The 8,521-nt window shown below is 51.5% G+C and overlaps 1 non-coding gene across 1 annotated transcript; it reads left to right on the forward strand.

The window, feature by feature from the left end:
- The first annotated feature begins 6,355 nt into the window (after window positions 1-6,355).
- Window positions 6,356-8,248, forward strand: LOC126317837 (small subunit ribosomal RNA). The gene has a single exon (XR_007556950.1). It is a non-coding gene; the product is annotated as a small subunit ribosomal RNA (ribosomal RNA).
- The last annotated feature ends 273 nt before the right edge of the window (window positions 8,249-8,521 follow it).

Genomic DNA, 8,521 nt, shown 5'->3' on the forward strand with positions numbered 1-8,521 from the left:
ATAATTCGGCCAAAACATGGAACAGAAAACGTGCTGAGCAATATAAAAACAAAGAACCAGACTCCTACAATGACTTGGGAGCAGACGGTACGGTCATTACTACAGAGTCTACTCCCTGATGACAACCCAGAACAGGACACAGACGACCAACAAGCTGTGAAAACTGACAACAACAGCTATGACAATGTGGACCTTGACCCAGAATTCACACTAGAAGAAATAGGGGCAGCAATAAAAGCTTGTAAACCAGGGAAGGCAACAGGTCCTGATGGTATTGATGATGCTATTATAAAAAGGGTTTGGCGCACCTGTCCCCATCTTCTCTCAGATTTGTACAATAAATGTCTACAGGAAAGAAGAGTCCCAGATATGTGGAAGGAGGGAAATGTCTGCCTATTACTGAAATCAATAGATAAACCTAGGGATGAGCCTAAATCCTACCGTCCAATATGCCTTCTGTCTATCCTAGGAAAAATTCTAGAACGGTTAGTAGTCAGTCGTCTAGAAAAACGCTATGACGAATCAAATATAAAGGCCCACAACCAGTTCGGGTTTCGAAAAGGTGCATCGACAGAAATGGCTATTAGGCAGGTTTTGGGTAGTGTGGATTGTGAGGAGAAGTATGTGGTAGTAATATTTGTAGACATAGCCGGTGCCTTCGATAACTTATGGTGGCCTAGTGTTATGAGGCGTCTCAGAGCAATCCAGTGTCCGCGTAATTTGTATGACTTAATGGCAGATTACTTTAAAAACCGAAAGGTTATGGTCAGAAATAGGGCTGGCTGTGTAGGGAAATTGGTCACAAAGGGCTGTCCACAGGGCTCTATTTGCGGTCCTTTCCTGTGGAATCTCGTCTTTGACGAGATTGTGATTGAAAAAGAATACGAGCAATGGACAAAAGTGGCATATGCGGATGACCTTGCAATCATCATTAAGGGTCAGAGCAGGAAACAGATAGAGGACAGAGCAAGAATCGCGCTGGGGGAGGTAATCAGATGGACCACCGAAAACAAGCTGGCGATATCCAGACAAAAGACGGTTGCCATGACCATCAAGGGCAGATTTGACAGTCACAGACCACCAACAATCCCTCTCGAGGGAGGAAATGTCAAGTTCGTTGCAGAGTTTACATATCTCGGTGTAACTCTGGATGAAAGACTCTGGTTCACACCTCACATGAGGAACATCCAGAATAGATTAAGTGCTGTCTCAGGTTCCCTCTTGAGGGTAACCAGAACGGAGTGGGGTCTGCAGAAAAAATCGTTAAGGGTAATCTATCAGGGCTTGTGCCTCTCCGTCTGCAGATATGGTGCAGCTGCTTGGGCAGATCGGACAAAGCACCGATATGTCCAACGAATAATTGAGGCAATTCAAAGGCCATTTCTGTTGCAGATGACCAGAGCTTGTAGGACTGTATCGACGGAGGCCTTGCAAGTACTAACAGGATACATGCCGCTCGACCTTGAGATAGTGAAGGCAGCCTTGCTGTACTACACTCGGCATGGTGTGGCTGGCTCGGTCGCAGGGTTCCAGGCTCCAAGACCCACTGATGGGCAACGTGATACCAGCAGACAAATAGACATCATGTTGCAGGAGGAGTGGCAAAATAGATGGAACCAGACAGAGAAGGGTAGGGAAACCTACAGCTGGATACCAGATGTGGGAATGTGGCAGGCAAGTTGGCGGAGGGCGACGATTCCACCATACTCCCTAACATGCCTGCTGACTGACCATGGTCTGAAAAAGAAGATTTGTGACCTGGGAATTGAAGATGATGCCAGGTGTACGTGTGGTGAGGAAGAGGATTCCAATCACATCCTCTACACCTGTAAGCAGTACTCTGAGCCCAGAAGTCACCTTATACAAGCTGTAGGACTCACATCCTACCACAGAAAGGAAACTCTGCTACAAACAGTAGACACATTCTCAGCAATAAAGGCATTTGCTGAGGATGCATTTGAAATCAGGGCAGTAGCGAGAATCATCAGTGAAGCCATCTAAAGAAATATACAGTAAATAGTAGGATATGATTGCGACCCACTGCAAAAACCAGTACCAACTGGAATACAATATTTTTCCTTGACCCATGATTCCGAAACAGCCCTCAGACCTCGCGCACTTGGAGGAACCATGGCTGAGTGCGGAGGGGCGACGAGCTGACTCTCAGAACCACCGATGATGCCTCTACATGGATCCTGGGACACCAGTGGCGAGAAGGGTATGTCGGAGGGCAGAAAAACAGTACATGTACAGAAATTGGCCAAGATCCTGGGAAACAGGGGATCGACAGCATGTGGGCCTCGCCAGCCTGGGGGCTACAGGTTGTTCCCCTGAGCACCTCCGTAATTACGATAATGCTGTAAGTGGATGCTATACTGCTGATGAAAAGGGTCGCCATCAGCAGTGGCGGCGCCGCCTCCACGCGGTTCCCCGTGGGCACCCAAAGGGTGGCTAAAGGCGCTCTTCAAATGGAAGGTCCATTCCCCCACAAAGGGGGTAGTTTTTCCGAGCTGGTTTCCTGTGTTGTGGCGGAGTTGGGTAGTGGATACATGGGTTGGACTTGAAGGGAGTATGAGCGGAAGCTCGGGAATCCCTGATGATGATCCACCTCTGGAAAGGGGAAACCCAAATCAGAGCAGCCATGTACTATACTGTCCCTATACATGCAGTAAGTTCGTCGTGGGCGCTGGCCGGCAGGCCGCGAGACCTGACGCCCGGCGGCAAAGAGTGCTCCTCTGAGGATATAGATGTTCCGTTCCGCCGCATAATGGTGACGGTGACCGCTGCCTGCGGTGGCAACGCTGGGCAGAGTCGATACTCGCTGTGTGGTGGAAGGTAAACATTATGCGGTACATCAGTACTTTCCTAATAGTTCGGTCGTCTCACGGCACTGCTTAGTAAATGATGCAAGGCCACATATAGATGATTTATGCGAATGTCCCTATACGTGCTGTAAGACTGGGCACACAACGTGAATCGCACGTCAGCCAGACACTCGAACATGCACCACTCTCGGCCTGCAACGGAGACACACAATACGTAAACATCTGGAATGCGACAATGTCGAGTGCATCCTCTCTGCGACATTGCACCGTCGACACTATGATAACCAGAGCAGTAGGTCCACCTATAAAAGCACAATACCCCACTCCTCCGACAACTACCATTGCTCAGATAAACCAACACACATCCTACACAGAGGGGCACCAAATATCACCCCCCGCCCTCGTGTTATACCACATGAAAAATTGCAGAAGTGAGAGACACAGACCCGCCAGCCTCTTGCTACAAGCATCGAACCGACGTGACGTATCTGACGGTGACTCAGGCATCCGCGTACTGCCACCACTATCCACCCCCCCCCCTCTCTCTGCCCCCTTCCCACACAATACCAAATGTAACCAACTTTATCGCTTAACCTAACTGTGGCTGTACCACATTATCGCTTAACCTAACTGTGGCTGTACCACATTATCGCTTAACCTAACTGTGGCTGTACCACATTATCGCTTAACCTAACTGTGGCTGTACCACATTATCGCTTAACCTAACTGTGGCTGTACCACATTATCGCTTAACCTAACTGTGGCTGTACCACATTATCGCTTAACCTAACTGTGGCTGTACCACATTATCGCTTAACCTAACTGTGGCTGTACCACATTATCGCTTAACCTAACTGTGGCTGTACCACATTATCGCTTAACCTAACTGTGGCTGTACCACATTATCGCTTAACCTAACTGTGGCTGTACCACATTATCGCTTAACCTAACTGTGGCTGTACCACATTATCGCTTAACCTAACTGTGGCTGTACCACATTATCGCTTAACCTAACTCTGGTTGTACCACATTATCGCTTAACCTAACTCTGGTTGTACCACATTATCCCTTAACCTAACTCAAGTTGTCCCTTAACCTAACTCAAGTTGTCCCTTAACCTAACTCAAGTTGTCCCTTAACCTAACTCAAGTTGTCCCTTAACCTAACTCAAGTTGTCCCTTAACCTAACTCAAGTTGTCCCTTAACCTAACTCAAGTTGTCCCTTAACCTAACTCAAGTTGTCCCTTAACCTAACTCAAGTTGTCCCTTAACCTAACTCAAGTTGACCCTTAACCTAACTCAAGTTGTCCCTTAACCTAACTCAAGTTGTCCCTTAACCTAACTCAAGTTGACCCTTAACCTAACTCAAGTTGTCCCTTAACCTAACTCAAGTTGTCCCTTAACCTAACTCAAGTTGTCCCTTAACCTAACTCAAGTTGTCCCTTAACCTAACTCAAGTTGTCCCTTAACCTAACTCAAGTTGTCCCTTAACCTAACCCACGTTGTCCCTTAACCTAACCCACGTTGTCCCTTAACCTAACCCACGTTGTCCCTTAACCTAACCCACGTTGTCCCTTAACCTAACCCACGTTGTCCCTTAACCTAACCCACGTTGTCCCTTAACCTAACCCACGTTGTCCCTTAACCTAACCCACGTTGTCCCTTAACCTAACCCACGTTGTCCCTTAACCTAACCCACGTTGTCCCTTTGCCTAACATAGTTCACTGCTCGGAATCTCTGGTGTCGTTGTTATCCTCATGTAGATGTCTTGCGAGTGTTGCTTACTTTCCACATATTCCCGCTATCCACTGTCAATTGTACTGCAATAGGACTATATCGCCGCCCCCCCCCTCTGTCCCCCTCTTTGTGTCTCTGTCCTCTCAAGCTGGTCGGTCTGGCGTTTGAGTGTTAAATGAGCCTCGCAGCTGTTCAGTTGCATTCAGATGTCGACGCCCTCAGTGTACGTCGTGGTATGGTCTGTGTCCATTGTCCGCTGATGTCGTACGCGTAACCCACACGCTGTACCGATCATCGGTCGTTACGTACAGAGTGAAGTAGTGTGATACGTGTGACCGTACGCTGGCTGTGCCCAACGGTGTCGAATCTCAATTTCCATATGTTGTGCTCGATGCTACTTGTCTCGTCTCCCAATAACAGCTAGGTTGCACTGTGGTACGCCGTAGAGGCGTGTGGGAGGAACGTACGAACGCATTGTATGTCACCCTGGGTCGCTGGGGGTGGTGGTGCGGTGAGTCAGGTCAGGTCAGGTCAGGTCAGGTCAGGTCAGCGTGAGCCGTCTGATGTAGTGACGCGTGTATTCCGACTTTGTCGTATTGCCTCACACAAAGTGCTACCCTGGTGGACCGCGTTCCATATCTGGGACATGCCGCAGATGCCGGTTGACAGTGGATCGCGGAAGGGACATCGCATACGTGCGCGGGCCACCTTCCACGTGTTCTCTTCTGCACATGTCGCAGTGTGTATGTGGTCTGATGTAGCGTGTCGTGACACATGACATCCTGGCATGCAAGAATTGTTGAATTCGCAAATGTAGGTGGACATCTACGTTTACTGCCCAAGATACGCAAATGAACTGGAAATCCGTTGTTGAGCGGTTGTTCACGCTGGAGGTGAATCTGTGATGGCGACGATCGGTACAGCTATTAACCGGTTGTTTCAGCGGTACCCGCCACATCCACACACGTGACTAGGTCCATGTGGGTATGAAGCGATACGCGGCGGTGGCTTGGTGGGACTGTTCCCGGCCGGTGAAGGGGGGCCGCCCGGCGTGTTGGCCGCGCGCTGCGTGGGCGCACGCGCAACAGGCGGCTGGTGGGGGGCGCCGAGTGGCAGGAGCGCCAGCCGACGGGCCCGGCAGGCGGTGCAGCTACGCTGCGGCGCACCCTGCACGCGGCGCCTGGCGGCCAAAGTTGGTTCAGCCGAGCCCGGTGCGAAGCGCGGTGGACATCTGCAGTGTGCTGGTCTGATTGAGGACTGTGTGCGTTGAGGATGCGCCGCCGCCTGGCACTCGGCGCCGCGACGCCGTCTGCTGCTCGGTCGCCCCAGCGGTTCTCGCAGGTGGTTTGTATCGCAGTTGTGCGGACGTGTTGGCGCGTGCGCTGTGCTGGGAGAGTTCGCTTCTGCACCCAAGTGGGGCTTTGCCCTTGTGTGGCGCTGGCGTTGGAGCTGCCGGTCACCATAGGTGGCGCGTGTTGTCTCCCGCCGGCAATGCCACGACAGCACGCTCCCGGGCCTCTGTCGGCAGCGGCAAGCTCAGTTGGGAGCAAGGGTGTTCGCACTAAAACCGTCTACTCGCCTAACTCCGGGCGATTGCGCCTCTCTCGAAACCGACCAAGTACCTAGGACGGCGCTGCGCGCCGCCGGGACCTGAGAGGGTTTCGAGGTGTATCGTGCAGGGGAGCTCGGCCTCCTCCTGTTTGCAGAATAATTGAGCGGACGCTTGCGTGTTCGCGCGGGCCCCCGGGACACACTCCCGGGCGGCCGGCTGCTCAGCTCTAGTTGACGCAGCTCCCTGGTTGATCCTGCCAGTAGTCATATGCTTGTCTCAAAGATTAAGCCATGCATGTCTCAGTACAAGCCGCATTAAGGTGAAACCGCGAATGGCTCATTAAATCAGTTATGGTTCCTTAGATCGTACCCACGTTACTTGGATAACTGTGGTAATTCTAGAGCTAATACATGCAAACAGAGTCCCGACCAGAGATGGAAGGGACGCTTTTATTAGATCAAAACCAATCGGATTGTCTTGTCTGGTCCGTTTGCCTTGGTGACTCTGAATAACTTTGGGCTGATCGCACGGTCCTCGTACCGGCGACGCATCTTTCAAATGTCTGCCTTATCAACTGTCGATGGTAGGTTCTGCGCCTACCATGGTTGTAACGGGTAACGGGGAATCAGGGTTCGATTCCGGAGAGGGAGCCTGAGAAACGGCTACCACATCCAAGGAAGGCAGCAGGCGCGCAAATTACCCACTCCCGGCACGGGGAGGTAGTGACGAAAAATAACGATACGGGACTCATCCGAGGCCCCGTAATCGGAATGAGTACACTTTAAATCCTTTAACGAGTATCTATTGGAGGGCAAGTCTGGTGCCAGCAGCCGCGGTAATTCCAGCTCCAATAGCGTATATTAAAGTTGTTGCGGTTAAAAAGCTCGTAGTTGGATTTGTGTCCCACGCTGTTGGTTCACCGCCCGTCGGTGTTTAACTGGCATGTATCGTGGGACGTCCTGCCGGTGGGGCGAGCCGAAGGGGTGCTTTCGCGTCCCGAGGCGGACCCCGTTTAAATCCTACCAGGGTGCTCTTTGTTGAGTGTCTCGGTGGGCCGGCACGTTTACTTTGAACAAATTAGAGTGCTTAAAGCAGGCAAGCCCGCCTGAATACTGTGTGCATGGAATAATGGAATAGGACCTCGGTTCTATTTTGTTGGTTTTCGGAACCCGAGGTAATGATTAATAGGGACAGGCGGGGGCATTCGTATTGCGACGTTAGAGGTGAAATTCTTGGATCGTCGCAAGACGAACAGAAGCGAAAGCATTTGCCAAGTATGTTTTCATTAATCAAGAACGAAAGTTAGAGGTTCGAAGGCGATCAGATACCGCCCTAGTTCTAACCATAAACGATGCCAGCCAGCGATCCGCCGCAGTTCCTCCGATGACTCGGCGGGCAGCCTCCGGGAAACCAAAGCTTTTGGGTTCCGGGGGAAGTATGGTTGCAAAGCTGAAACTTAAAGGAATTGACGGAAGGGCACCACCAGGAGTGGAGCCTGCGGCTTAATTTGACTCAACACGGGAAACCTCACCAGGCCCGGACACCGGAAGGATTGACAGATTGATAGCTCTTTCTTGATTCGGTGGGTGGTGGTGCATGGCCGTTCTTAGTTGGTGGAGCGATTTGTCTGGTTAATTCCGATAACGAACGAGACTCTAGCCTGCTAACTAGTCGCGTGACATCCTTCGTGCTGTCAGCGATTACTTTTCTTCTTAGAGGGACAGGCGGCTTCTAGCCGCACGAGATTGAGCAATAACAGGTCTGTGATGCCCTTAGATGTTCTGGGCCGCACGCGCGCTACACTGAAGGAATCAGCGTGTCTTCCTAGGCCGAAAGGTCGGGGTAACCCGCTGAACCTCCTTCGTGCTAGGGATTGGGGCTTGCAATTGTTCCCCATGAACGAGGAATTCCCAGTAAGCGCGAGTCATAAGCTCGCGTTGATTACGTCCCTGCCCTTTGTACACACCGCCCGTCGCTACTACCGATTGAATGATTTAGTGAGGTCTTCGGACTGGTACGCGGCATCGACTCTGTCGTTGCCGATGCTACCGGAAAGATGACCAAACTTGATCATTTAGAGGAAGTAAAAGTCGTAACAAGGTTTCCGTAGGTGAACCTGCGGAAGGATCATTACCGACTAGACTGCATGTCTTTCGATGTGCGTGTCGTGTCGCGCAACACGCTACCTGTACGGCAGTGGCCGTGCGCCGCGTGCGGAACCACGCGTGCCTCTCAAAACTAGCGGAAGTGTTGTTGTTGTGTGGTACGAGCGCTGAAGCTCTGGAGCGGCTGGCCTGCGGTACCTGGCGCCTGGCGCCGGTTTTGAATGACGTTCGCCCGAGTGCCTGTCCGCTCCGGTGTGGAGCCGTACGACGCCCATCGGCTGTGAGGCCGTTGGACACAAAA

The sequence above is a fragment of the Schistocerca gregaria genome, unplaced genomic scaffold (genome assembly GCF_023897955.1).
Source record: "Schistocerca gregaria isolate iqSchGreg1 unplaced genomic scaffold, iqSchGreg1.2 ptg000649l, whole genome shotgun sequence".
NCBI lineage: Eukaryota > Metazoa > Arthropoda > Insecta > Orthoptera > Acrididae > Schistocerca > Schistocerca gregaria.